This window comes from Pinus tabuliformis, chromosome 1_1 (genome assembly GCF_031772625.1).
Source record: "Pinus tabuliformis cultivar Carrire ecotype Pingquan chromosome 1_1, CPIR1, whole genome shotgun sequence".
NCBI lineage: Eukaryota > Viridiplantae > Streptophyta > Pinopsida > Pinales > Pinaceae > Pinus > Pinus tabuliformis.
Window position 1 is genome coordinate 407,881,783 of NC_142297.1, and position 23,765 is coordinate 407,905,547.

General features: G+C 33.2%; 1 protein-coding gene and 1 pseudogene across 1 annotated transcript in view; both read right to left on the reverse strand.

Moving 5' to 3' along the window:
* The window catches only part of LOC149213408 (putative methyltransferase PMT21), a 141,487-nt pseudogene that overhangs the window by 105,153 nt on the left and 12,569 nt on the right, over positions 1-23,765 (reverse strand).
* LOC149213409 (disease resistance protein Roq1-like) overlaps positions 13,843-23,765 on the reverse strand; it is a 349,663-nt gene continuing 339,740 nt past the window's right edge. The window contains exon 3 of the mRNA XM_089390751.1: positions 13,843-14,246. The gene's annotated coding sequence lies outside the window, so the exon portion shown is untranslated. The remainder of the gene's footprint in view (positions 14,247-23,765) is intronic.

Sequence of the window (23,765 nt, forward strand, 5' to 3'; positions counted from 1 at the left end):
AAGAAAGTCTCATGGATTTCCGTATACACATAGTGCTCTAGCCACTCTTCTTTTGATACTCGCAGATTCCTATTTTCCTGTGCCACGAACTCGTGAATTTTTTGGTCCAACCACTTTTCAATTTATGTTCTTTGTCAGAATCCAGTGACAGAAATCAGACATCCCTTATGCAGATCCCGGTCCCGGCAATGGAACCATTTGTTGGCTTAGTGGGGCCTGACCTAGGTTTAGAGATTATTTAGTGAAACAAATCCCGGTAGTACTAGCCCTTTCGGCAACAGTTCATAGAGCGCGGACTGAGGTCTCACCCGAAGTAGTATGAGAGGGTGCTAGAACTAGGTTTCTACACCCTGGAGATGTCTGATGATTTCAAGTGGTCCGCGGTTTGACCCAGCGTGCATGTCATACCACACAGCCTGAGATGCTGCCTTTGCGCAACCTTATTCAGGGGCCAAGCAGTGTTATTACCCAAGTCCCTAATCGTAGTCCGATATTAGTTGATTTGCTTAACTTAATTGTACACTTCAATTATACTTAACAATATTCACAACACAAGTGCGCTCACCAAACAAACTTTATAATTGAATAAATAGTATAAATGCAAGTGATATCAACCATGTAATAACTCAGAACATATACACAAAATTGGAAATGAAACTTCTCTTTATTACTTTCTTCCTTCTGTTACAGACTCGACCCTACCCTGCGCACTCAGCTGCAAGGGTCCATGCACTCAGCTACGGACTCTACTAGGCCTCTGTGCACTCAGCTGCGGAGCCCCTTCCTACTACTATGACCCAAGACACTTAGAGTCTTGCTCTATGCTTCGCGATCTTTTAGACTCCATCTGATTGTTAACTACTTTATAACTTAGAGCCTCGCTCTATTTATACAATCCCATGGTCCGCAGACCATGGGTAGGCTGACACTATATTCAAAACTTAGGGTGGACAGATCTATGACTCTGACATACAATTCGTGCTACGCACTCATAATTCGCAGAGATTTACAATAATATTTCTCAAAACTTGGGCTTTGAGCCCCCAAAACATGCTGTGGGGGGATTCCATGCCCAACACTTACATATCTACATTCCAAACATGAAATAGGCATGTTTGACCTACCATTCATGCATAACTATAACCAAGACCATACATGTATAACAACTACATATAGACATATAAAACATGAGTACGAAACCATATACACATCATTCTAGCTATGGTCCAATCATCAATGCATGGCCATATCAACTACAAAAACCAAAATCTCATGCATGACAACAACAACCACATCACGTGCACTTAATAACATGTGAATTTTTACGTGCCTAACACTGCATAATCAACCATACACACATGAAGACATAATCCACAACAACAGCTTCAACCTTCACATGGCGACATCACAACAACCATGATCAACACCATGCAAATGAAATAATCGCTTGGTCCTACAACACAAGAGACACACATGCAACCAACACGAATGCATGGCCAACACATAGCCTAGGGAGAGTGCAACCACGCTCTGATACCACTAGGTAGCACTCTCCTCCCACATCTACCCAAGAAACCAGTTATCTAGGGTAAACATGTGACGAGAGGCCACTATGATACGACTCAACATCCTAGGTAATGCTAAGGAAATGAAGTCAACAAAGCAATACCTTATAGACCTCCCTCAGGTGCTTTAGGACCCCCAGGATCTAATCCACCACTCTAAGTGCCCAACCCCTGAGTTAACCTAGCATTTCAATGAATTAAATCCCCAGTCGCTCCCAAGACAAAGCATGCATGTGACTGGAGCCCTATATCCCCTCCCAAAATGCCTACAAAGGAGAGACTACAATCTCTTTCAGCCAATTCTATGTCAAAGACTGTCATATTTAAGCCACTTTTTCAAGGCTAGTATCCAAACCAATGCATAGAACTTGATAATACTTTCCAATACAAAAAATGACACCAAGGCAAATCCTCTAACATAAAACTTGATCAAGGGCTTGACCTAGCCAAGCCTAACCATGACAAACATTTTGTCAAACACTTAGTAAATATGAAACCTAGATGTGTAAATAAAATATCTAAGCATAGGGGTCTCATACTTATCTTAGATTCACCATGAATCATTGTTTCTTTATCACTTTAACTTTCATTTCATCCATTAGGTCATAAATATATTTTTCATTCATTTACAAATAAAAACATGATGAGAGCCATACATATCTACTGTCATAAAACATATACATAACCAACATAATAGGGACATAAATATTAATGAAATCACAACCATATACACCACATATAATCCATCATAATACTCATAGAAATATAAGGAGAAATACCCTTTCATTAATGATGCAAAAACCAAACCCAGGATGGGACTTCCATGTTCCACCCATTCGTAGAATGGCTAAGCCAAATCTCTCTTTAGCCATTCGCCCTCATGCCATATTCCAAGAATGAATGTGGGATCTCATAGAACGCATCAATCAAAAATCATCTAGGGCTTCCAGAGGCCAGCTACCTCAACCCATCAAATAGTGATTCAAACTCACGGTCGAACATAACACAACCAACACCAGATTGGTCTCTATCCAAGCCTTCTACGGCTCTAGATCATTTGTTCCAACCCAGCTTCCAAAATTAGTAAATCAACCCACATTGTTGTTGGGCCCCAAAGAATTTGTCCAAACAAGGCTCCAAGACTAGTAACTCAACCCACAGCTATTACTAGGCTCCAGAGCATTTGTACAACCAAGGCTACGAGACTAGTAACTCAAACCAATTTGTTACAGGGCTCCAAACCATTTTTCCAACCAAGGCTACAAGACTAGTATCACAAACCAATCCATTACAGGGCTTCCAGAATGTTTGTCCAACCAAGGCTCCAAGAACTACTAACTCAACGCAATCTAAAGGAAACATGAGAACCAACCAAAAAAAAACAAGGAAATAAACCCAAAAATCCATGGCTATCCAGGAAATGGTAAGGCTAGGCAAATCCACTATTAATCTAGACAATCCTCCATGCTAATGACAAATCATAACCAAGAAACCACATGCCTGTGCCATTCATGCCGAACTAGTGAGGAAAACATACATGAAACTCGGCATATGCAAGCAAATCTCGTTGTAGTTGTTGATCCTGATGTTGTCTCATGCTTTCCTACTCTTTCTTTGCCTTATTTCTCCAAGAATCTAAGTATGCCACACCCTCCAAGAGTGCTTCAAGAAAATTCCATCTTCAAGAATATGAGAGAGAGAGAGAAAATAGAAAGAGATCTCCAAAATTGAACTGAACAAGTCCTGCCTATTGATCCTCAGAAGCCTTTTTATTAATGAGGACTCTATTTTCTTCAATTTCCATTATTTTCCTTCATTTTCCTCCTCACATGCAACCTGTGACCTTTCACCTTAATTTTCTCCTAATTTCCATTATTTTCATAAATAAAATGCCAATTAATGCCTCAAGCCTTTCCAAAGCCTTAGCCATTGCCATTTCCAATTTACTTATCCATAATAAACCAAATGAACACCGACTACGATGTTTCACCCACCATTTAGGTTGGAATACATGTCCCGTCACCGTGGCCTTATATATTTTTACATGGATTTTTAGCGAGGGTTGTTACATTTGACCTCAACAATCGTTGACACATGGGGAAGAACCAATTATCTTTGGTTAAAATATGATGAACTTCACTTTACCCAAAGGTTAAAAATAATGGATTCCATGAAACTGTCAAACAGTAACAAAATTCATGTGGGTTCCACATTAAATAAATTAAGTAATATAGATTCAAAAAAGGTAATTACTGAAATTAGACTGAGTTTAGATTAATGAATCCAATTTTTAGGAAAAAAATATTTTAAGATTACCTCATATGAAAAATAGAGGAAGGTGTAGATAGGAGTGTTTTGATAAAGTATATATCCAGTGATATGAATGGTCTCTGACATCACTTCACTACCAGCAAGCCTAAAAAATACCCCAAAGAACTTTTCTTTTGTGCCATACAAGCATGGCCCCGTTTCTAGACATCCATAGCCTCGACGGGTATATCTATTTTTCCCATGCTTCCTCTTTTAATTACCCTTTTGATAAGCACATTTGCGAGATTTTAGTTTATGATGTACGCTAATAAAACCAATTTTTTATGTCTCAAACAAAGTTAAATTTTAAGGAAAAACACATTAATGTTTCTGGTAGAATATCATTTTTCTTTCCTAAGTATAAATTTAACATGTTTTCAACCACAAAACTAAAAAAACATGACATTATGAACAAATTATATCACTGAATGAATTCAAAAGTCTTTATTTGTACACTGAATAAAACAGACATTATATCTCTAATTTGATATTGCATTGTAGATATTTAAACAATAAAATTTATCATACTTAAGACATAATCCAACAACATAAAAATGCTTCATAACTTCTCATTTAACAAAATATGGAAAACAATAATTTTATCTGAAGATACGATGCATACATCAGTTATATAAACTAGTGAAAGAGGTGGGATGGCAATAGAGACTTAAGAAAATGGATATAATGCTTCCATAATGTTGAGTCAAAAATCGTTTCCCGCAACTATCCATTCATAGGTTTTTATAAAGTGGAGGGATAGTAGGAATCCATTGAGTTAAACTCAAGGTAATTTTTTTCCTTGAAAATGTGAACTATGTTACTTGTAAAGGATGTGTGTTCCTCCATGAAAATAATTTAAAGTAAGAGGGCTTTGTGATTCCATAAATATATACCTTTAATGGTAAATGAAACTCATGAAATTGATAGAGTAAATATTTCCCATGTCTGCCAACCAACCACTGTTGGGTGATGAAAAGGCCTTCCATATAAATATTAGTGGAGTCACCAAAGTAAAACCATAATCAATAAAAAAGGTGAAAAAGAAATAAAAAATGAAATGATAAAGGATAGGAACAACTCCAAGCTTGTCAAAATGAGAAGGGAAAAGCTGAAAGAAAAGCCCAAATTAAAGACAAACCCAACAAGACTAATTATACAAATGTCTCAACAAAAGAGTAAGAAAAGATAAGCATGTGTGTGTTTATTTTATGTGGATAATCTAATGAATTTTATCTTGTAATGTTATAATCAATTAGGCTCTGAAACTAAAAAGGTGAAATGAAATCACGAGGTAAAATTCAACCCCAATGGGAAGTCTCTACTTGCTACAAATTTTCTTGTTTCAAAGAAAATTCTGCATAAAAACATCTTAACATTTTTTTATAAAAGGAATAATTAAGAAATAGACTAAAGTTTCAAAAACTCCCCAATTTAGATGATTTGATGAGGATCATTACTACTTCTCCAAAAATTTGAAAGCACACAAAACAAAAGAGACTTAGTGCCAAATCTGATATGATAGAATTGCAAGATAATTCTAGGAGACTTGCAAAACAAATTTTTATATCAACAAAATCTAAAACAAAACTAAAACAATAATGAAGAAACTGAAAAGGATGAAAAAGGGCATATGAAACTTACAATTTGGAGAATTTCATTAAAATCTTACCTAAGAGAGATCAATTTTTTGCAACACAAGGTAACCTCTTCTTTTAATTAGAATTTAAATTATGAAGAAGTGGCCTTGTATGAACTTTTCATTGGCCCAAAATTATTATTAATCAAATCTAAATTAAGGCGAGAAGTAAAACTATAAAACGATGTCTCACCTTGAAGGAATCAAAAGTAAACCAAATCCATCAGAAATGAGAATGAAGAGATGCTTCTTTAAGAATTGCATCGACGATTTTTCTCTTTGTTTTTACTTTTGAATTTATACCAACCCCAAAATATTGATACAATCCTAAGAAATCGATTCAAAGTCACAATCAATGTAGAAATTGTGTGTATGGAGAGGACTTGAATCTTTACATGATAATTATGAAGCGTCATATCAAAAAATAATAAAATACTAAGAGAACACAAACATGGGTTTCTCATGATCTATTACCTTTGCATGTTCTGAATTTCATTAGCAATTATTACATTACCATAGTGGCTGCTCAAGAATGCTATTGAAAAGAAAACTCATATGCACATTATAAATGATCAAGATGATGAAATGAGCATCTAATAGTAATATAAAGATGAAAATGTAATCAAGCCACAAGTGATGCACTTCTCATTAGCCTAGAAATTTTCGTGAAGAGTAAAAGAAGCCCAACTATCCATGTGAAACTATATGTCCAATGGGGACACAATGATAAGATCCATGTACTCATGTCATGAAGAATAGACATCCCAAAAGTAACAAAGTCATATTGAGAGATTAATTCTTGAGTTTTGATGAAATTGTAATTAAAAATGCATCCAAGTTCTCAAATAGTCGAGTAACATGAAAGTTGACTTGAAGATACAAACATAATCAAAGAGGACTCCATGTGAGTATAAGTTGACTTGAAGATACAAAAATAATCAAAGAGGACTCCATGTGAGTATAATGATAAGTCAGACTATAAGTAATGGATGAATTGAAGTGAAGAGAAGCGAACAAGAATATATTATCCCAATATATCACTTATTATGAGATGTTAAGAAGAAAAGGAAATCTTGGCAAGAAATTTCGATTGATTAATGATAATAACCAGATATACCAAGGTTATAAAATATGAAGGGACTTCATAAAAATTTCTCGCAAATTCTTTAAATAAGAGTTTCGATAAAAAGGATGTTTGAGGTTACTTATTGAATAGAAACATAATATCAAAAACCATGGAAAATTTTAGGGGCGAATTTTCGCCCTTAGGCGAAATTAAGGGGTTTTAAATTTTTAGTGGGTGAATATTTTGTATCATAGTAGAATCGCCTCAAATAGCCCACATTATTTTAAGGGAGAGGGTAAAAAAGGTAAATCTAGCCATTGAAATTAGGAGTTACAACCTTCCATTCACCCTAATTTTCAAGAATAGGTTTTATTTAAGTGAATCCTATGGGCCAAATACCATATTTATAAAAGAGGTATGGTAAATTAATAAAAATATAAATAAATGAGAGGTATGGTAAATAAATAAAACAATTTTTATATTTACTCCAGAACTCACCTTATATACATGCAAGGGTGTAAACAAATAAAAATATAAATAAAGTGGAGGTATGGTAAATAAATAAAACCTCCTTTTATATTTAGTCCATAACCCTCTTTCTAATTATGAAAGCTCAAAAAAGAGGTTTTATTTAAGTGAATCCTACGGGCCAAATACCATATTTGTAAAAGAGGTATGATAAATTAATAAAAATATAAATAAACAAGAGGTATGGTAAACAAATAAAACATTTTTTTATATTTACTCCATAAGTCACCTTATATTTACGAACACTCAAAAAATGAGTTATATTTAGGTGAAACCTATGGGAAAAATACTATGGGCCAAATACCATGGGCTAGATTATTATTAATACCATGCAAAAAAACATTATTAACCATAATATTAGTATTAATAAAAATAAAAATGGCACATGGTATTGACCCATGGTATTCACATGGAATGTAGCCTATTTAAATGGGGGAATTAAACCAGCATAGATCCATCTTTACTCTGGATCTACTAAGCCCCGAGAGGGATCAAATATCGTGATATGCAAACTAGCATAGAGTGAAAAAATATTTGATCCCTCTCGGGGATTGGTGGATCAAGAGTAAAAATGGATGTTGTAATTTAATGTATGTTAAACATTTTAATTTGGTTAAAATAAAAAATAAAATAAAATCAATTATTAATTTTATTAATTTTTATAAATTACTAATAGTTATTTTTAAGCTCCAGGTTTATGATAACCCATGGTATTGAGCCATGGTAATACCATGGTATTTATGTGAGCATAGACTATTTAAAGGGGAAATTCTATCATCTTAGATCCATCTTAATTCTGGGTCTACCAAGTGATCAGAGGGATAAATAGATTTCATCCCCCTAAGAGTGGTAGATGTGGAGTTAAGATGGATATATGTTGGTTTTTATGATAATGAAGATATTAAATAGACTTAGGAAACTATATTGTAAAAACATATTAAGGTGAATGGTTAAAGCTACATTTAATCACTTCACAAAATTTAGTAAAAAATACCAATACCTCCTTTAATATTGGTTTTTAACTTTTTCTGATTTAACAAAAAAAATTCAAAACAATGAAACTTTATCACTCTTTCCGCATCACCCTCACAGAAGATTTCTCACCATTTTTCAAACATTCTCAATATGATATCTTCATGAAAATGTTTAGGTACTGATGTTGGATTAGTTGTTTGAAAAATAAGTTGGTTTGTACAACCTTTCATCTTCTGTGCTATTCTTAGTTTGTCCTAATGATCTATAGGGGTTGGAGCCACTACACCATATTTTCCTAAAAGGTGGAGATTGTTCACCAAAAAGGAAATTAATCTACATGTTACAATGTTGTTAAAAAATGCGAGACCTATGAGGGTAGTGAATTATGCTAATAAGCAATTTAGATTGGGAGAGACGTAATTAAATTTTATTATTTAATTGAATATTTAAAATTAAAATAATAATAAATCTACATTTATATATTCATATATTGATTGGAAGGATTCTCACAATGGTCACTTCTTTCAATTAGATCCCCTTCAAGCCTTTGGGATACCTAATACTTTCTTATATAATATAGTTGGGGCTTGCTACTTGTTGGCATGTTGGGGTAAACAAACTTGATGTGTTTTTTTTATCTCGCAGTTGGAGTCTATGGAATAAGAAAGAAATTTGATAACTTGAAAAAAGTGGTAGCTTGACAAAAGTTGTAGAGAAAAGATTAATCTCTCCTACCTTGACGGAACTCGTTGTCAATATCAACACCTACAAGAACTTTTTTGTGGAATATTATCAAAACTAATAGAAGGAAATGAGAGAGTGTTTTGTAAGAACCTTGACAAACACGGCCACTGAAACTTGGAACATTGTTTGTAGGAAGAGAAAATTATGTTTCTTTTTACCAAACATGTATGTTAGTATATTACAGTTTAATGAATATGTTTTCTTATTATCATATATGGTTTCATACTTTAACAAAACATTTGCCAAGACTCCACAATGTTTTATTATTCAGTAAAATATTTGCCAAGATCTTATAAGATTTTATAATTCAGTGAAAGATTCTCCATCACTGTACAAGATAATATAATATGGTGAGAGATTTACCAGAAAAATTATATATACATATTATATTATTGATAAAATCGCCTCCCACTTTTCCTATGTATCATGGGGATTAGCCCATTTATTATACATATAAATTTAGGGGGGTTCTTAAAATTTTCCCTGTCAAAAACTCAGATATAATGATAATTTAGTGTACCTTTACGAGACTTAGAGATTGAGGAGATTAGGAAGAGAAATAAAATAGGCCACATGGATCTCGAAGAGATAAATTTTAGGAAGTATTTTAAAATGATTCCGGTATAAGATAAACCCAAGTGTTTGATGAGCAGAAGGTCTGAAATTTTGGGATTTGTAAGGGGCTCTGAATCATCCTAGAAAAAGCAAATGTGACTAAAGAGGATGTAAGATAAATGAGTGAAGTGCAAAGGTTTATCTCAACATGGAAAATGTAAGATTCGGAATGGGAAGAAATAAAATCATGGATAGGATAATTTTATAAGTTGCTACAAAAATCAATTTGTATGGTTTTCCTTTTCTTATAGAAAATATGAATAAGAAAGAGTGAAGAATTTAATTTCAGTTGCATCAACAAAAGGAAGAATTATGATTATTGACTCATATCACTAAATTTGCAAAGAAAGGGAAACATGTAGAGAAGCAAAAATACAAAGTACCAAAAATTCTAATAAGAAAACAAATACTTCCATGAACATGTTGAGAATTTGAAAAGACTAGTTGCTTTCTTATTTCTAAAGCTAATTAATAAAAATCAAGTCTCTAGATCAAGCCAATGAAGACCTGCAAAAGAAGAAAAACAGAAATAAGAAGTAAACTAATGAAAAGAGAAATTGACAACAGATGAAGATGAACATGTGAATGCATACCTAGAAGAAAATTTATTGCAAGTTTACCTCATGAATCTTCAAGTTCTCCCATGCATTTCTCAAAATTTTCATATGTTCAAAATCATATACTATTCAATCTAAATTAACACTTAAGTAATGACCTTTCAATTTGCATCTGCTTCATATTGAAGGACAAGGGTCGTGAAAGTGATATATAGAAATGGCTATGAATTGTAAATTGAATTTATCAAAAGCACTTGATTGTAAAAATTCTTTGAAACTTCAACATTCCTAATTTTCTTTGTAAATTTCAACATTATGATGAAGCTTCACCAAGAAAAATAAGCAAGCGCAACGTAAGCGAAATCTAAGCAATCATACTTTTCGGACATTCTTCATTAGAGAATGAATACGATACAAGGGAGAATCATGGGCTCATCATATGTTTATTAAAAATTTGCAATAATGAAAAAAATACAAATAAGAAAGGAATCTAAATCTAAATTAATCTATTCCTAATCTTAACTATATGAAATGAAACATGACTAGGTATAGTCATACTTCCAATGTAACCAATCAAATATTTTATTTCCTATATATATGTACAAGTCTCACATCAGTAACAAAAATACAATTACAATTGAACCAATAGAAAGAAATCTCAATTCAGAATGTACAATTATTGCTAAAAAATTTACATAAAGTAGTTTATTTACAAGTGGTTTAGTTACAAACATTCTCTCCTAGAAATATTCTTCCAACCAAACCTCTATGGGATCATAAAAATATCGATGAGTATTCATTGGAGATAGGAAGAAGTCAAATGGGAGAGAGGTCAAACAACCATTAATATTATGTACATAAAACAAACTATTAATGATATTTGATGAACATGAAGCTTGCAAACATCTTTGAAATGGATCAATGAAATTCAAATGGGAGATTATTGAATCTATCAAAAGATTATTGGTTAAACTAAGAGGCTAGACAAATTGAATCAATGTACTCAAAAGCGATGATTCATGTTGGAAATGCACTCTAGAAGGAAAAGTAAGTTGATAAGACATAACCATCAAATGGAATTGGAAGATCATCATCTCTTGATGGTCATGATCTAAATTTTGAGATTCCTCTTCACCTTCTAGTAATGCAGATTATGAATTTTCAACACTTAATTGCTCAATATGTCAAAAAATGACATCTAAAAATTGAAAAATGAAATTAGAAAACAAATCGCAAAATAAACAAAACAAATGAAGGAAAAACAATGAAATGAAATCATAGTTTACACTATTGTTACAATTGATGTTATAGGACAATTGGGATTTATTTAAAACTATTTCCTTCTTGCAAACATTATCCAAAATAATACAATTAGAATGATTATTAGTAATAACATGTGGGAGAGAGAACCATTCTGGATTACGAAAAAGAGAGAAAACTTGATTGTCATAAGAATCATAAATTAGAATGGATTCTTGAATTATGAAATTATGTAGATGATTCATTGTTTGAAAATGAGAACTATTTAGAACAATTTCTGAGTTAGAATGTTCTTCATTTTTGTTTGTGATTAGAATTTGACCAGGGGGATTATTTTGAGAAGAAGATAGATCAGCATACTCAATGTCAGAATAATCATAAATAATGTCATGACATTCACTAGGATTCTCTTCATTCCCATATGATATATCAAGTCAAGAAGGAATATTAAGCACATGTTTATCAATGTTAGAAGAATGATCAACTATCTCTCTATCATGATTAAAAATAATAGGAATTTCATTTAAACCATCCTCTTTATTTTCCGAAACAATATTAATGTGAAAAGGAGATAAATCACTATCAGAAAAAATATCAGGATAAAGGGAAAAATGTGAATTTGAAGAAATGAATCTCAAACTATCTTTGTTTGTATATTTTTGTGTGTTTTCTTCATAATAAATTTCAGAATAGATCATTCAATTGGGTAATTGTGATTTCTTGTAGAACGTTGTTTGACTTCCCTAAATTTAGAATTTGATCATCATGAAAGAATTCATAAATTTCTATAGAAGATTACATATTATTGTAATCCTTGATTTCTACTTGTGCTTCCTAATTTAATGACTAATTTTCTGAATTAATTTAAGATTGATTTTCATATTTCATGGCAACTAGCTCTTCCAAATTTTTGTTGGCATCTTCTTGCAGTTGATTATAAAAATCTTCCAAGATTTATGATTATGTTTCATTAACATGAGAGAGAACATCGTGATCATTATTAATGCTATAAGAGGTGTGTACTAAATGAAGGAATTGATCATACATGTTAGAGGAAACTTGATCATGATTGATATGAACCTCCATATTGGAATTATCAATTATGTTAATAAAGATTGAAGAAGATTCATCAAAGCTTGTAATTGTCTCATTTGGATTTTGAATGCAAGGAAGAGAAAAAACATATTTAAACCAATCCATCAATTCAATCTCTGAAGATTTATCTTCAACTTTGAATCTTAAACAATTTAATCGAAATCTAACAGTGAAATATATGAAAGTTTCATTTTCAAACCTTCGTAAATATTGAAATTCATCACATACATGTTCATAATCATAATTGTAGAATTAATAAAGGAACTTTGTGATAAATTTATCCCAACTACAACTGGAAGAAATTAACACCATCTTCTAGCTTTTCCCAAGAACATAAGAGTAAAATTTCTGCATAAAATACCTTCATCAATATCATGAAAAGTAGAATTGGAATTTTTTTAATAAACTGTAGAGCATGATCAAATGCAAAAAAATTCCTCTTACCGTTAAATTTTACCTTTCACAAGTGTCTTACTATTTCCGATGGAGTATTGATGGATGTGCATCCAAAGATACAACTCCAAATTTTAAGTTTGAGAAAAGCCATTGTGATTAAATAAAAAATTTAAAATACAAAAACTCCAAAAGACAACAAGTCGTCAGGCCCTTCTTCTAGCACCAAAAATGTTGATGGTCAAAAATGACCATGTCAACATTATAAGGGAGACCACCTGATTAGGAGCTTAAATCAGTTCCCTTTCCATTTGGAATGGTGGTTTCAACTAGTTAAACTAGGTCCAACTACCTTCTCTCTATCTCTACTGGCTTATAGTGTGTTATTAGTTTCCAATAGAGAAGAGATAACAAATCAACCCTCTTGCTGAGCTCAGGCAAGAAAGTGATCCTTAAGCTGAATTAATGGCTCAGCCAAACCACTCTAAGTTCATCTCTATGTAATAGGACTTCTAGCATGTTATGATTAAAACTAAATGAAAATTTACTCTAAGTAACAAAAAGTAAATCATAAATATATCTCTATTGAAAAAAGGATTAGTCCCCATCAACCAAGAGCAAGGTAAAAAGGGGATCTGGACCAGCTTTGAATTTGGAATAACAATGAAGTCAGTAAGCCAAGGAAATAGCTCCAAGACTTATTACTAGTTCAAGCAAATATATGCATTCAACTATCTAATGAATTGTCATCATATCTCTAGTGCACATACACCCAAACTCAAATAAAATGAATTCAAACTAAAAGGATATGATTGCCTTAAGGAAATAGTTCTCATAATATAATAATTATTAAAATAAAGATAAACTTAACATGAATTTTCTAAATAGTTAACAAGTATGTTCTCTTTATCAATTTGAATTCATAATTAGATTTGATAGAAATTATATCCATCATTAAAATATAAATTTCAAATGATTAAGACAAGCAAGTAATTAAATGAATTTAAAATAGTGAAAAACTTCAAAAGACAACATACTTATCTGGATCAATAATTGCCACAACTTTTATTAAATGTAGGCCACCAATCAACCTCTATTTCGGACAGTAGTGTACAAGAATTAAATATTTGATTACAACCTTTGAGTACATGAAATTCTTAGAAAATTTCATGATAGTATGAAATTTCCAGAGATGAAATTCATCTCTTTTAATATCCGTAAGTATAGTCTAAACTAGCTAATTCTCTACAAAAATATTGCTTCCTACAATAGTGAAAAAAATGCTCTCTTTGTAGAGAATTTCCTCCCCATGTTTTAGATCTAGAACTCCCATTCCATTCAACAAAAGGCTAATTTATAATAACAAAAGAGAATTAAAATGAGAGAATTTTTAGAGAATAAATTTGCTCCAATAATTTGATTCACCAAAATTTTATTTCCTCTCTTAATGGAGCAATTCTATTGATCAAAATATTTTCTTCCTCATCTCCTCAACTGCTCTCCTGCCACAATCAATTAAAATTCAGAAATTAAAACAGATTTGATGAACAAAATAGAAAACAAAAACACATTCTCAACAAATTGTTAAGTAATATAAATTAATTAAAGTCCAAACAAAATTCAATATGTCATTGCTTCTGTTGGCCCCAATTAAATTTTGAATAATGCTGAAAGAGGAATTAGTAACAACTTTTCCACAACCAATAACTTTTGCCCAAATTAACAGAAAAATTTAATTTTTCATTCAAATTCATCACTTTTCCTTCCGCTGAATTTTTGGGTCATTAAATGATGATATTTTATAAAATTAACGAACCCATATTATCTTCCTTTGTCTTAACTTTCCAACAAGCTATTGTGGGCTTGATTTGGTTGAGTAAATCTCTAGATATGCCTCTCCAAAGATGAGATGCCAAAATAATATGAATTCTCGAAAATGTCCTGCCTAGGTTTGATTAGGAATTATCTGAATAATTCGAAATGATCAAGGAGTTATTTGAAGGAAAATGCTCCAAAAAAGAAAAAAAAAATCTTTAGAAACAAGCTCCATTGCATACATTTCATCATTCTAAACCCAATGCAACTTGAATGACCGAAATCCAACTTCATATGAAGAAGTTATGCAAACTAAAAGTTTGGGTTCAAACAGGGAAAACCTTCAAAGGTCAAGGTCAAATTAAATGTCCAAGGTTCCACAAGTCAACTGTAAATGCAGGGCTCCAGCTGTCATGGTTCTAGGCTCATGGTTTTGACTGACACATGGCATCTCCAAGTTGCGGCAAGTGGCGTAATCTTGTTGGTTGATTTTAGGTCAATCATGAGGTCACACATGTCCTATCGAAGAGAGACACGTGGCCTCAGAGGACTAGTCAAAATTTTGTTTGGATCAACCAGCAAACATAATGGGATTCAGTCCCATGACTTGCTCACCTTAAATCCCATGCCTTTCCATTGCACCAATGGTTTTACCTTTTATATAGAGGAAATGTCTTATTTAAGTTATATTGGCATCATAGATGGGGGGAAAGGTTGGCAGCCCACCAACCTTAGGATTGGATATACAACATTGCAGTAGAATAACTGGAGTGGGCGCAAATTTTGGAAAGTCATTAGGATATAAAATTAATGTTATACATTGTATTTTCCGTTGACCCCACCACCAAGTCTTTATAAAATTTAATATGTGCCAATTTTAATACAACAACCTTCGCAAAATAAAATAAAAAACACACTTAATGAAGATTGAAGCATGGACCTCCACCATTATAACCAAGGCACTCCACCATTGAGCCATAGGCTCATTTGTTGTTTGACTTGCAGTGTCATTTCCTTTTATCTTATAGCCGAAAGTGTTTTTGGCTATTTTTATCCATTCAGAGGTCATTTTGAGCATAGAAACAGTTGATATAGGGGTTTTGAAGCCTTCTAAGAGCGCTGGTGCCATTAGTTTGATGATTTACAACTCATATTTTGATGTACAAGCATTTGAGGATTTTAATAAAGAGGCCTCCCCACTTAAGACTGAGTCGAGAGACATAGGTTTTGAAGATAGCTAAACTTCGCTATCAATGTGCTAGTGTTTTTGTCTCTTGTGGTTTGTTTATTTGCTGTAATTTCCTTTCAAGTTTCCTATGCCTTTTAAATTAAGCTCTTTTTAATGGTGGTATTTAATTACATGCAAACACTTTTTAAAAGTTAATAAACCAATATCAATTTCGATCGAGATTCAAATCAATTGGTATCAGAGCAAGTTATTGATAGTTTGGTTTAAGTGTGCATGATCACGAGGAGAAAATTGAGGCATGGTCAAGGGGAACTTGTTGAAGGAGATGCAAAAGTTGGCTCGAGAAGAAGAATAACTCAAGGAGAAAATATGGCTGAAGAAGGAAGAGGTGATCATCCTTTTGGATCTGATGCAGGCTTTATGTATGCTTTCATGACCTTGTGAGCCATGGTTGAGGAGATGTACCATGACTTTGAAAAGGTGAAAGAGGAAAATAAACCCAAAAATGAGGAAACCGAGACATCATATTCCGAAAAGTCTAAACATGAAAGACCATCTAATTTAGGTAAATATATAGAAACTAAAGATGATAAAAAGGATCCTTTCTCCTCTTTTTGGTGTTCAACCTTAATCATCTTATCCAAAACCTTTGCTTAAATTGGATGTGAAATTTGACTTACCCGTGTATAATGCTGAAACCAATGCCTAGAAACTTGATAGGTGGATTAGAGAGATGGAGGTGTATTGTAGTGTGTAGCATATTTCTGATGTTGTGGTCAAGATTCAATTGGCTTCACTTCGTCTAGAAGACACTGCAGTCATCTGGTGCCAAAGTAAGTTACAACATGGGACTGAATAGATTGATAAGATTTTTCCATCATGGAGTGATTTTGTTTCTGCACTTAGAAAGAAATTATACCTGTTGGGATATAAGGACAAAGCCTTAATAAAATGGCAAAGTCTTAAAGTTAATAAATGACAATCAGTGCGTGAATACACAAATGAATTTTGCAAGAAGACATTAATGATTGATATTCCCTTACATACACAAGAAAATTTAATGAAATATATCGGAGGATTACCTGCATATATTTCTAATATTGTATTCATGTTTAGTCCTACTAACCTAGATGAAGTAGTTGTTCAAGAAACTTACATTGAAGTAGGAAAAAATATAGTTGGTGTATCATTAGAATCAATGTCTAGAAAAGAGGGAAAAGGCAAGGGAAAATCCAAGAGGACAAATTCCATTACAATGGAAAAGGATAAGCTCTCTTGCAAGAATTGGAAGAAGGAGGGGCGTGATGAAGAATATTGTTAGAAACTACACCCTAACAAAAGACCAAAGTGGTTTAAAGGAGTGAAGGGTAAGGAAAACGTTGCAGCAGCAATAACGCCAACATATTTAGGTTCAGAATCAGACGATGAGGCTCAAATTGTAGTAGGTTTGGTAGGTAAATATTATGATGGCAATGATTTGGATAGTTCATGCAAGATAGAAAAACGAAAATTATTTCATATAAGGGTCATTATGAAGCATACTAAGATTGACAGTTTGTTAGATAATGGGTCTCAAGCTAATCTAATTTCTGAGGAAGTGGTTAAGTAGTTGGGATTAAAAACTAAAAAGAATCATAGACCTTACACACTAAATGGGATGAGAAAAAACCATAAATTTCCAGTAACTAAGCAATGTATCTTACAATTTGCAATCACGTCTCAATTTGTGGATAAGGTAACATGTGATGTAGTGCTGTTAGATGCATGTGGAATGGTCTTAGGTAGCCCTTATTTATATGATCAAAAGGCAATTTTCTACATGGAACAGAGTCAATATCATTTGTTTGAAAGGGGAATTGAATATGTTGTGCAATCCCATCATATAAAGGAAACATAATCTTTTCAAACAGTGGAACAGTGAAAGAGGTCAACTTATGCAAGTAAAACTATGTTTGTACCATCAACGATAATTAAGCATAAAAATTAGAAAAATGTGCTTAAGAAATATGAAATTGTACAACAAGTATCATTGCATGGTAAGTTGAGTTTTGTTCCAGTTATGAAAATTCAGTAGGGTACAGTTTCATTTATGTCAATATGTTCAATGTTGTTATTCAGCTTGCTTCTTTTCAGCATTATGTGGGTTATAATAGAAAACATGGATGTAAAATGGAACAGTGTGCTTCGCAGTTTTTATGTTGTGCTAATGATTGTGTGGATGAGTAACGTGGTATAGATTCAGAACAAGTTGGCCCCAAGACATCGGGTAGGTAGAGAGACATTATCCTCACCTTCAAATAATATATACAACCTTTTGGGGGTCCCAAAGGTCTTAGTGGGGAGGAATGATCCGAATAATCGAAATGATGAAGGAGTGATCTGGAGGATCCAAAATAGGCTCAAAATTATGGAAAATGCTTGAACATCAATTTTGTCAAATTCTTTTGAAACTAGCTCCATTGTGTAAATTTCATTGTTCTAAATCCAATGCAACTTGAATGACCAAAATCCAACTTCATATGAAGAAATTATGCAAAGTTAGAGTTTGGGTTTATAGTGTGCAAAAGGTCAAAGGTCAAAGTCAAAGTCAATGCTCAATGCTCCACAGGTCAAAAATCAATGTAGGGTTCTAGAGGTCAAGGTTCCAGACTCATGGTTCCGGCTAATGCATGGCACCTCCAAGTTGCGACAAGTGGCATAATCTCGTTGGCTGATTTTAGGCCAATCATAAGGTGACACCTGGCCATATCGAAGAGTGAAACATGAAACTAGCTCCATTGTGTAAATTTCATCGTTCTAAATCCAATGCAACTTGAATGACCAAAATCCGACTTCATATGAACAAGTTATGCAAAGTCAGAGTTTGGGTTCATAGTGTGCAAAAGGTCAAAGGTCAAAGGTCAAAGTCAACGCTCAAGGCTACACAGGCCAAAAATCAACATAGGGTTCTGGAGGTCAAATTTCCAGACTCATGGTTCCTACTGATGCATGGCACCTCCAAGTTGTGACAAGTGGCATAATCTCATTGGTTGATTTTAGGCCAATCATGAGGTGACATGTGGCCCTATCGGAGAGCGAAACATGGCCTCAGAGGACTAGTCAATTTTTTTTTTGGAACAACCAACAAACCTAACCTACTTCAATCCCATGACTTGCTCAACTTAAATCATGAACCTTTCCGTTGCACCAATGGTTTTACCTATTATATAGAGGAAATGTTTTATTTAAGGTATATTGGCACCATAGGTAGGGAGAAAGGTTGGCAGAGCCCATTAGTTTTGTTGGCCCACCAACCTTAGGATTGGATATATGATACTGCAGCAGAATAATATGGAGCAGTCACAGATTTTGGAAAGGCCTTAGGCCATCAAATTAATGTTATACATTGTGTTTTGGATATGGTGTGGGGTGGTGGGTTCGTTGACCCTGCCACCAAAACGTTATAAAATTTAATATGTGTCAAGTTTAATATAACAACCTCCACCGAATTAGATTTTGGAAAGGCCTTAGGTCATCAAAATAAATGTTATACATTGTATTTTGGATATGGTGTGGGGGTGGTGGGTTCGTTGACCCCACCATAAAACCTTATAAAATTTAATATGTGCCAAGTTTAATACAACGACCTCCACTAAATCAAAACAAAACACAATTAATGAAGATTGAACTGTGGAACTCTACCATTATAACCAAGGCACTCTGCCATTGATCCATAGGGTCATTTGTTGTTTGATATGTAGTTTCATTTCATTTTATATTGTGGTTGAAAGTGTTTTTGCCTTATTTTAGCCATTCCAAGACCGTTTTGAGCATGAAAACAATCGATATAGTGGATTTGAGGTCTTCTAAATGCACTGGTACCATTAGTTTGATAAGATGGAACTCATATTTTTATTTAAAGGAATTTGATCATTTTAATAAAGAGGCCTACCCACTCAAGACTGGGCCTGGAGACATCGGATTGAAGATAGTCAAATTCATTATCAACGTGCTGGTGTTTTTGTCACTTGTGGTTTGTTTATTTTATGAAATTTCCTTTCAATCTTCCTATGTCTTCCTATGTCTTTTTAATGGTGGTATTTAATTACATGCAAACACTTTTTAAAAGTAAATAAACCAATATCAATTTCGATCAGGATTTAGATCAGGGTTAAAATTCAGAAACTATAATTAATATTTTAATTCTATTTAAATATACAATTAAAATTAATTAATGGGTAATTAATCACAATTTTTTAGATACATTATATACATTCTATTTAAAAACATTAAATTAAATTACAAACTAAGAAAAATGTTGAATGAATTACAAAATCAAATATAATTTTCATATGAATTAAATTATTTACAAAATAAAAATATTAATTAGAAGTTAATTTAATTTAATGATTAAAAATTATATTAAGAAAATGTATTATTTAACATTATCATAATATTATATTCACACAATTACATAACTAATATGAAATGAATTCTCTATGTGTTAAGGAATCTTTATACAAACTTTAATAGACAAATCAACATTTTATAACCAATCCCTTCAAAGCTATGAGGGACATCGGACATCGAAGATGAAGTGATATCGAAGGTTTTAAAATGAAGTTACAAAGGACCAAAATCCTGAGGTCTCATGTATGAAGAGTATCAGGAAGCGTGACGTAGAATCATCAGAACCTTGGGAAGAATGGATATCGGAATATTAGAGGCCAAGTGAAATATGGGAGATCGAGGGAATGGAGCCATCAGATATCAGAAGTATTACGAAAAAGATTTGATGTTTAAAAAGGTGCTGAGGTCCATGAGATAAAGAGGGAGGTGGTCCTAGTGACGTCGGGCATCCGTGGTGAGTAATATTGGAGTTTCTAAGAGTAAGCCATCTTGGAGGTGAGAGAAAAGAATGTTACGATAAAAAAATGTCTCGAGGTGCCACGGTAAGGAGTAAGGAATTACTGTGGCACCTTGAGAACACATCAGGACTCCAGAAATTCACTTGCAAGAATGCCAAGTATTATGTTGACAGAATAGCCAGCAAAAGAAACACCAAGAACAGTGCCAGATGGATCAGTATTCAGAAAACAAGATAGAAATCAAAAGCAACCAAAGTATTTGATGTAATTTTGAAATTAAGTATAGTTTTCATAAGCTATTGCTACTTGTAATTGGAGCTCGCTCCTATTTTGGCAATAAAATCTCTAACTGTTTTTGTTAAAAAAAAAAAAAAAAAGGAGTAAGGAATTAGGGGGATGTGTGTAATAAGGTCCATGGAGAGTGGGACACGCTAAAAAATTACAGCCACTTTGTAAATTCAAGTCCCAACATTAAAAACTACAACCACTTGATATTAAAGTATTTTGAATCTCAGAATTTTATTAAAATTGAAATTTGAATTAACTTTCGAAATTTGATAACACAATTTTAATTGTTCTACAATTTGGTTGCGGTGATTTTGTAATAACGTTAGTGAAAAAAAGAATTAATTAGTAAAAATTAATGAAAAATCAATATTTACAAATGATTTACAACAATTAACGTAATATACATTTTTTAGCCTTGGTAGTAAAAATTATCAAACTTCAGAGAAATGCCATTTTCAAACCATGCATCCAAATGAGATGAAATGAAAGTTGATGAAAAGATTGTGAAAATTCGAATGCAATGAAGAAACTAAAAGAAGAATCTGAAGAAGATGAAAATCTAGAAAAATATAGGACACATAAACAAATATTAAAAATATTAAAAGGCGATTTAACCAAAATTAATGGAAAGGGTCCCCATGATTTGAAATAAATAAGATAAAAATGGGGGTGTTGAGTTTTCACCTCAATGGACTCCACCAAGTCCTCTTTTGCAAGAATATGTACACACCACAAAAATATTTATCTGGATTTGCAATCTTAAGAACTGGAGCGTTTGTCAACAACTATTTCAACTACTCAAAATTGGCTGCACATTCCTCTGTCCATTCAAATTTCTTACCTTTTCTTTGCAAATATGTAATAGGATATGCAATTCGTTGAATTTCCTAATGAACCCCCTGTAGTAACTTGTTGATGCCATGAATTATTTGACTTCATCCACATTCTTAGGAGTTTCCCACTCCATGATGGCCCTTATCTTTTTTGGATCTACTTCTATGCCTTCCTTGGAGACAACCTGTCCCAAGTGATGTACCTCTATCTAAAAGAAACTACACTTGCCAAGCTCAGCATACAGCTGATGCACTCTTAGAATCTCAACCTTATTGTTAAATTCTTGGCATTTTTTTCCTCATTCTTAGAATATATCAAAATGTCATCAATGAATATAATAACAAGCGTTTCCAGATAAGGATACAACACACTATTCATCAAGCACAAAAATGTAGTTGGAGCATTAGTCAAACTAAATGGAACTACAAAAAATGCACAATATCCATACATGTTCCTAAAGGTAGTCTTGTAGATATCTTCTTCATTGATGCATACCTGATGGTATCCTGATCTCATATCAATATTCAAGAACATTGTTGCTCCCTTCAACTAGTCAAATAAACATCAATCCTTGACAATGAATACATGTTCATGATTGTCACCTTGTTCATTTTTCTGTAATCAATGCACAACCTAAGAGTACCATCCTTACTATTCATCAAAAATATTGGTACATTCCAAGGCAATACAATTTTCCTAATGTATCCCTTATTAATCATATCCTTCAACTACAAGTTCAATTCCACTAACTCTAGAGTGCTTATCCTGTAAGGTTCCTTTGATGTTTGTGTTGCCCCTGGTACCAACTCAATAGAAAATTCCACTTCCCTGTGAGGAGGAAACTCTAGAATCTTTGCCATAAACACATTCTGAAACTATTGTAATACAGGGTACCTCTTGAAGATTATTGCATCCTCAACATCCTTTCCCTTGTCACTAGAAATATGAATTTCAAGCATCACACAAAGTTTCCTGCAACTGCGTTTAGCTTGCATAGATATGACCATCCTCACTAATGTAGGCTTATTCTTCCCTTTCAAGATTCTCTTTTCCCAAATATCATTCAAGCAGTCAATGGCCTTGTCATAGAAATCTACTTTGGTCATGTGAAGGTACAACCATTCCATACCCAAAAGAATGCTATATGATCCCAATGACAATACATTCAGATGTGTTGTTGTAGGAATACCATTCAACTCAAATGCACAAGCTCTTACCCAGTGATGAACTCTATTCTTAGTCCATGTATCTAATTACACCAACCAAGACTTTGCATGTACCTATTTTCTCAATCCACACATGTCCAACAGGTCAGGATTAACATAATTATAATTAGATCCAAGATCAATAAAAAATAAAAAAACTTAACCACATATCTTACCTTCCATCTCAATAAGGGATGCCTTGTGATCTTCTTATTTGTTGTCCACAAATGCAAAACTATGAGGAATTCTATGACCAACATACCCAATAGCCTGCGCCTCCTGATCACTATAGATCTCAAGCCTACCACCCTAGTACAATGGACAATCCTTCTTGCGATGATCTTTGCCACATATCCAACACTACAATAGTCTCCTACCATCACCTCTATTATGTCACTCTCTAGGATGCAAACCCTATCCCTTCTCAACTACATTGAAATTCTTGTAAGGAACCACATTTTCTTTCTCAACTATATTCTGAGGTCTTCCCCACGCTTCGATGGCCACTTCCCTTTAACTTTCTCATTTCCCTTCAAATCGCGCTTAGGCTCAACTTTGTTCTTTGACTGCTCATAACAATGCTTCAACTTATGAATGGCCTCCTCCAATGATCTAGGCTCATCAAACTCAATATGGTCTTTATATGCTGGTGGAAATCCACAGATAAAACTTTAAATCTTAGTCTTCTCATCCTTTAGGTAAGGCACATACCTCAACAACTCCAAGAACCTGCTAGTGTACTCCTCATTTTTCATAGAACCCATCTGCAACTCATAAAATATCTTATCTCTATCATCATAGTACCTCTCTGACAACTACTTCATCTTGAAGAGTCTCTCGAAC